Raw genomic sequence first — 8,360 nt, 5'->3', positions numbered from 1 at the left:
CATTCACTTTATGGTTTAAAGCAATCCTAACGAATGTGGTATAACCGTCTGATTGAGTGTTTGACTAGTTAGGGATATGTGAACATCGAACTATGCCCTTGTGTGTTCATTAAGAAGTCACATTCCAGTTTTGCGATTGTTGCAGTTTATGTCGACGACATAAACCTCATTGAAACTCCTGAAGAGCTCGTGAGAACTGTTGCGTACCTGAATTGAGAATTTGAGATGAAAGATCAAGGAAAGACTTGATATTGTCTTGGTCTCAAGATAAAGCACGATTCTAACATAGTCTTAGTACATCGATCGAACTACACCAGAAGGTGTTCCGCCGCTTTAATGAGGATAAAGTGAAACCTTTGAGTACTCATATGGTTGTTCAATCGCTAAATGCAAAATGAGATTCATTCCGTCTGAAGGAGGATGATGAAGAGATTTTGGAGCCTAAAGTTCCTTATGTAAGTGCGATAGACGCTTTATTGTACTTAGCTCAATACACTAGACCCGACATCTCCTTTGTTGTTAATCTTTTGGCAAGATACAATAATGCACCAATATGCAGACACTGGATTGGTGTTAAAGTCATCTTTCGTTACCTTAAAGGTACTACAAATCTGGGTTTATTTTATTTCTATAGATCCTCGAGTGATGCCGCACACCCTTATCTCAAGTCGATTTTCTCCTGGTTGGTTATGTTGATGCAGGATACTTATCTAATATGCACAAGGCGCGCTCTCAAACAATTTATGTCTTTACTGTTAGAGGCACCGCAATCTCTTGGAGGTCAACTAAACAGACCTTAGTTGCCACTTACCTCGTCGTTGATGTCCCGACGACGATCTATGAAGACAACGCAGCATGCATCGAACAACTCAAGGAAAGTTACATTAAAAGAGACAACACCAAGCATATTGCACTGAAGTTTTTCTTTTCATATCAACAGCAAGAGCATCAGAAGATTGAAGACATGCAAATTCGTTTGCAAGACAATCTAGCCGACCTCTTCACCAAATCACTACTGAAGACGACGTTTCAAAAGCTTGTTCAAGGAATAGGTATGCGTAAACTTTCTAAGTTGTAACATTGTTAGTTCTCTTTGGAATTATGTCGAACTCAGAGGGAGTATCCTGAAGTGTACTTGCTTGATCTTAATGTACTCTTTTTCCCTATGATTATGAACATTTTTCCCATTGGGTTTTTGCTACCTAATGAGGTTTTGGCGAGGCACCTACCTTGGGTTGATTATATCCCTAATGACGTCCGGTAGATGTTTTATTTGACTTTGTACTACTCATGCTTTTTTCCTTAGACTATGAATTTTGTCCCTACTCGGGTTTTACCATAGTTATTTGGTTTTTTGTGAGACTTAGTTCCGTATGCAAGTTCCTTCTTGACTGTGAGATTAGCATGTTCCCAGAATCAGTGCCGACGAGTTAACTTCCTCAACTCTACATGATGCCGAATCTACTTGAGTATTTACACACTCAAGAGGGAGTGTTATAAACTTTGTATTTAAGTGTGATTGTGTAAATCCTAGATTAGATTTGATACTAGTTATTCTTCCCTATTAGGACTTGTATTCCTTGGAGAAGAATGATTCTTTCCTCCCTTATTACTATAAGTAAAGGCACTACGTAGGGGGGAGTAACAACATCCTCTACACAACCCTACAAACACCTCTCTCTACTTTCTCTCTACCGTGCCTCATTTCTCCCTTGTCAAAATAAAATAAGCCGCAACACCTGGATATATATCTAATCTTCGTCTAAGTAGTTAACATTCACAACAATCTAGATGGATCAAGTGACTGCATGTGATTAATATGTTGGAATATAATAGGGATTCAGCAAGAAGTAGGATTGGGTCTTTTTCCTAACTAATGTATCTTTTAATTCGTACAATATATGTGAACCAACGTGGATTTTGGTGAGCCACTCAGTACTATGGTCTAGTCGTATTTCTTTTTAGCTTGTAAGTGAGAGGTTTTAGATTCAATACGGTTTAGTGTATTCCTCTTCGCTTAAGAGGTCTTAGATTCAGTTATCGCCAAATACAAATTTGAACTATATTATTGCTAGTCTATTGTGAGGCTAACCCTACCCCTCCTTTTAATGTAGACAATATCATTTGTTAAAAAGAAAACATAACTTTTGGTGAATTCTTGTATCTCTTAGCCACTAGGGCATGACCCTTTGCATAAGGGGTTTGCATCAGATATAACGAAAGCGACATGTACCATTTGATCAAACCATTGCCCACTTTGAGATAAAACGAATGGATGCCAAAGGCACCCATTGATCGCTACAAATACCCAGGGTTCCTATCAGTTGAATATTTCAAAAACTTTTAAGAACAATTTGATTGCTCTCTCTCCTCTCACATTACAATCATACAATTTTTTTTTTTATAATTATTTTCAAAGGGATACTTTGAATTTGCAGATTCCAAACTTTATTGTATTTTGGAAATGGTTTGCCAATAACTTTTTAGCAACTTCGTTTTAGTGGAGGCAAATGACACTTTAAGGAAACAACTCAAGTTGTACCTCAAAGTCGTATTTCATATTAGGCTTTGTAGCCAAAATGGCACCTAAGATTAGCATAACTCCTCACTTTGGTCCCTGAGATTTGAAATCGATAGAAGTGGTCTCTGAGTTTGTCCACCATCAATCATTTTGGTTCTTTCGTGAAAAACCTCCATTAAATAAGGATAAAAGGATAAAAATACCCTCAATTTTTGTCAAATCATTTGGGTCCATTTTTTATTAAATTGAGGGTATTTTTTTCATTTTGGTCCTTATTTAACAAATTTTTCACGGAATGACCAAAATGATTGATGATTGACAAACTCATGAACCATTTATATCGATTTCAAATCTCAAAGACCAAAATGAGGAGTTATGTCAATATTAGAGACCATTTTGGCTAGCTTCGTATTATTCTCATATTTCTATATTCACACTATAGCATATACTACATTTTAGTAATTTTTCTCTCATTTATACGCAGAAAATTTTATGTTCAATTCTTGTGTATGGTGAGTTCGATACTTATTTAATATAATAAGTCCAAATCTCTAACCTTGACGTCTCTCGGTGTAAATTACTATACAAAATTTGGCTATATGTATGTGGATCATGACAAGTTAAGGTGTAGACCCTTCTATTATTTTTGTCTGCATAAGACAATATATGTAGGGATATATTTTGTTGTTGCGTTGAAAAACATGCATGTTAGTGGCCAGACATGATATGCTCTGGTTTTGATTTACCTTCCAACTCTACAGCGCCATAGTCGGTTGGTTAAATTCAAGAACCGCCTGCCTCCAATGCTGACAATTTATATGTTTTCTTTCAATTTATAATACAGAAAAAATAGAAAGAAAACTCAAAGAACGAAATTAGACTTGAAAACAAAGTCATTGCAATTTGCATATACATACATACATATATATATGTATGTATGTATAGTCTATTTCTGTTGAGGGATACCTTATGTCCAATGGTGGATCCAAGATTTGAACCTAGGGAGCCCTTTTTTAGATAGGAACAGAGTTTGAAGTGCGCCTAAAAAAAAATTCAGCTCATTCACTGAGGCATTTTGTTGAACTCTTGGTAGACTTGTTATCGTCCGCCAAACTATGTTGCACACATGTCAATAGATAGAGGCATAAGGAATCCAATGAGTGATATAGAGAGAATTTGTGAAGTGTTGTCAACACAACTTGTCGAGACATGCCTAGCATGCATTACACCAAACATTTATTAGCCACAAAAGGGGGCCGTACCAAACCTTTGGAGGATCCTCGGAAGATTTTCACATGTATTTTTTGGGGACTTCAAGTGGTCCTGGGATCACCTTTATCCCAACTTTCATCCACCTATGCTTGTGATGCTCATTCCGTAGTTTTTTTTTTAACGACCCAAACCATCTATATTATTAGTACATTATACATAAAGCATCCTTGTAAAAAAAATTAAATAAATTGACACACCCCGACCCGGAATGTCCACTTGGACTCTAAATCGAGTTGTGCTGGCTGAAACCCGGAGGGTGACGAAGCCATAAAGTGTAGTGATGTGGAAAATGTAAGTAAATTTAAACCTAAAAGTGCGTAAATGCAAGAGTGCTATTGTGAGCGAGAATGAACCCATTTCACATTTGATGTCAGAACCCATTTCACACTTGATGTTAGAGCATAAGTAAAGTACAGTAAATTAGAATAAGAACTATACCATCGGAAGTAGTCTCCGATATCAATGTTTGCCAGAGATCCTCATCAACATGAACACTGCCACTAAATCCTGGAGGGGCGAAAAAATAAAGGCGAGTGGGCCTAAAAATAACGTTTTGTAAAAATATTTTCAAAAATGTAATAACCCCTCGCCATAAAACAAGTATATTTTCCACAAATAACGTACTACGTATTGTATGAAATTACTTACCATAGCCAGCAGTATCTCAAAAATGCAATACGTTACAAACTTTCATAAATAAACACATGACATCCATAATCACATAATCTCGCATAAGCAAACATATCATATCGAGTGCTCATCGACACATGTTGACACATTAGTTCATGCAGAGGTACTTGGACATGAAAAAGACTAGGTGTAATAATAATTTGTGCTCTAGTACTACAATCACGTGAAGACTGGCGTTATGTGCATCACATACGAGTTTTAATTGCCTATAACAATCTAGGACAGGATTGGCATCTACAATGGATCCAAAGTGAGCATACGGTGTGATGTGAACATACACGTAAAAGACAGGCCCTAACCTCGGGCGAGTACTAACATCGGTGCAACACACGATGAGCAAATAACATAAATATAGTCATGCTAGAGTGATTCGATAATTCTAGTCAACATAATATTATTCATAGCCGTATATCTAATTAAGGCATTCCATAGGATTTATAATGATTTCCTAATTCTCATTGTTACGCCATTTCCTATAAACATTAATTTAAGTATGGCATCACATAGAAATTTCGTTATTAGTTGTACATATAAAAACTAAACAAATATATATACTATGTCAAAGAAATGACCCACTCACAAATCATGTTGTCGAGTCGAACCCCCCTCGTGGGCATCGAGAGTCCTTGCGATGCGCATCTCCTAGAAACGAAACCATTTACGTAAATATTTAACGTACTAACGTATAAATGCATTTTCATATAAAGTACGACTAATAAAGGAAATGGTCGAATTTCAAAAAATGGACAGTGGATTCGGGTTCAGCATGTTGAGAAACCTAAGGAGGGATATCGAGTTCCTCCACGTGCCCCCGCACATGCTGCCACAAGGTGGCTGTACTGGCAGCCATGCCGAAAAACTCAAATTTCAAACAGAGCTCCGTGTGAGCTTATGTGCATGATTTTCAGTAACCTAAAGCTTGATTTAACTTTGTAAGGTCGAGGGAAAGATGGTCTAGGTTCTGAGGCTCGTCGGATCGGCGATGGTCGTACATGGTTGGGGTGATGGCTCGGTGGTGTGTGCCTTAGGTAGCTTTTTTGCACTTGTAGAGAAAGAGAGAGACAAGTGGGAGCTAAGAGGTGAGAAAGAGTGAAATGAGGGAAGAAGAGATGAGGTGGTAGCAAATGAGTGGAGAAAGTTGAAAAAATGGGTTTTCTAGGGGATTGGGAGATACGGGAGAAAGGGAAAGAGTGAGGTGTGGGCCCCACGTGGCTCACAAGACAAGCCACAAAATATCTATAAACATGAAATTACCAAGTCGCCCTTCACTTCGTAAGTCCGTAAAATGTCTATCGTAACTCCAAATTCGATTGCGCTTATGCCTACGCGTTCGTAGCGACGAGTACTACGACGATACACTAAAAGAATGTTTCATACGTCTCACTATACATTGGTCAACGAAAGTCAACACCTTCACCTCTAGGGACATTTTCGTCAATTCACTCTTTTAAAATTAATAAAATCGTAAAATTAGGAACGGGTTGTTACACAAATAAAAAACATTAAGGCATGTAATTATAATGAAGATAATAAACGAATACAATTTATCAAGAAATCACTAATATGACTACCATTTAATCCAACGATTAAATGTTTCAACGATTTTTGATAAGTACATATAATATTTGAGGGAAGAATATAAAAATAATGGTTAGATCATTCACATACAATGTAAAATGGATCCTACAAATGATCCCTCAAATAAACTTATCTGAAAAATCACTCAAATGCGACAAAAGGAGACATTTCACAATGAAACTTTTCACGCGTATACCGACACATGCCACCTTTGTTGTCTAGGTTAGCAATGTGTAAGAATGTTAAACTCAGTGCACACGTAAATAACTATTGGCTATATGTTTAACTAATACATGAGAGAATTGTTTAATTATGAACATTACCCCAATTCTTCTACGAGATACAAGGTTCAATCAATTAAAATAAAGGAAATTAAACAAACAAATAAATAAACAAAATCATGCTGATCAAAGAAACCTGTCACACAGATTGTATTATATATCCTCGGGTAATTGTGCGGGGCTCCGCACATCAATGAAACTGTCAAGGCTGCAGGATGATGGCATCAGGGAAACTTATTAGAACCTGGGACTGGGTTAGCGGGACCCGGCTTCGCTGCCATTCCAGTTTTCATATACTCTCATCTTCTCCTATTTTGTGCGGTCACGATTAAGTCACGTCAATATTTTATATTGATTTTTTTTTTATAAAGATAATAAGACAAAAAGCAATAGTGATATAAAATGTTGAAGTGGCTTAACCGTGACCGCACAAATAGGAGGGGATGGGAGTGTATGGGAACTTGGAGGGCAGAGAAGCCAGATCCGGGTCACCGGGTGCATGTTAGTGATTTATTTATATAGTTTCAAGCATAGTTATTAAATAAGATATTGATTAGACTAATCTTCACCAGTTCATCAATTCAACGCAGTTAAATAAATGCTATAAATGTAGAATTATCGAAGAGATGGACTGAAGATCCACTTCTAACAACACCGATATTATTCCTAACTTAGTAATTACCACCTGCATAATCCGTCAAGTGTGAGATTTTATCACAAGGCCTCGATATTAATTAGAGTGTGGTTAGGATATTTAAACTCTTATTTTCTCATTGATACGGTCGATGTGAGACATTTCAACACACCCTCTCACGTGGGACCCCATTCCCAATTAGTGGGTCACACGTGAGAGATTCACACATTGACAACCACATGGAGCTAATGGGACTTACCCTACACGCAGGGCCAAGTCGACCCACCCATCACGTGGCAATATAGTACAGGCCCGTTCCCTGACTCTGATACCATTTAGAATTATCAGAGAGACGAGCTGAAGACCCACTTCCAACAACATCAATATTGTCCCCAACTTGGTTGGTATGATAATTACCATCTGCACAATCTGTCAGGTGTGAGATTTTATCACAAAAGACCTCGGTATTGGTTAAAGTGGGGTTATGATATTTAAACTCTTTTTTTTTTCTCATTGATACGGTCGATGTGAGACATTTCAACAATAAATACCCTCATACATGTAAGTAACATATACCCAAAGAAGAAGGTTAATCAAATTCCCGGAGATGCGCATTTACACTTGGGTCAATAGGGCCCCATCTTCCTTGGCATATATCCTCAACAAGGACGGTCTGCCTTGTCCTCCTCCAGCCTAATTTTGTTTAGGGAGTAGGTGGGGTGACGCTTGCAATTATTGTGGCGTCCTCTCATGTATCCCCTATTCCAATCTTATATGTTAGTTATTTTTTATGTTTTCCTTGCTTGCCTCTCGTGGGCTCTTGTGTGAATTTCTTTGGCTTTTGCCTTGGTAATGAAAATTCCAGTTTATCAAAAAAAACTAAAAAAAGGGGGGAGGTCAAGCTCGAACATGTCAAGAGGTCATATTCTTTATAGAGAACACTATCTCCAACTTGTGGTGGAAACAAAAGGAGAAATCAAACACATAATTCCGCGTATAAGGTTATAAAAATGTACTCTTAATTGCTTGAGATACAATTTTTTGTAGGTCGAAAATTTGTTGCATGGTTGAATAGAAGAATGGATAAAAATTCTTTGATGAATTCGATATCTTAAATAGTCATAATCTAACTGGAAGACCTAACATATGTAATTAATTAAAATAACTACTTATTGAGATAAAAATTAACCACATCAAATAAAACGGACATGTGGACTTTTAGCTCAATGTGACAGTTTGAGTTTCTTTAGGCGGTGGTTGCTTGCACAAGGACATCCGAGGACGTGTCTAGGATCAACTTTGTAACGTTGGATGTCTAGGGGCTTTCATTTGAGTTCCAAGATTGTAAAAACTCGTCTACCTCGCACAATTGTAAATAGTATGG

This window comes from Pyrus communis, chromosome 17 (genome assembly GCF_963583255.1).
Source record: "Pyrus communis chromosome 17, drPyrComm1.1, whole genome shotgun sequence".
NCBI lineage: Eukaryota > Viridiplantae > Streptophyta > Magnoliopsida > Rosales > Rosaceae > Pyrus > Pyrus communis.
The sequence above is the reverse complement of the archived record's forward strand: the minus strand, read 5'-3'. Positions refer to the sequence as shown.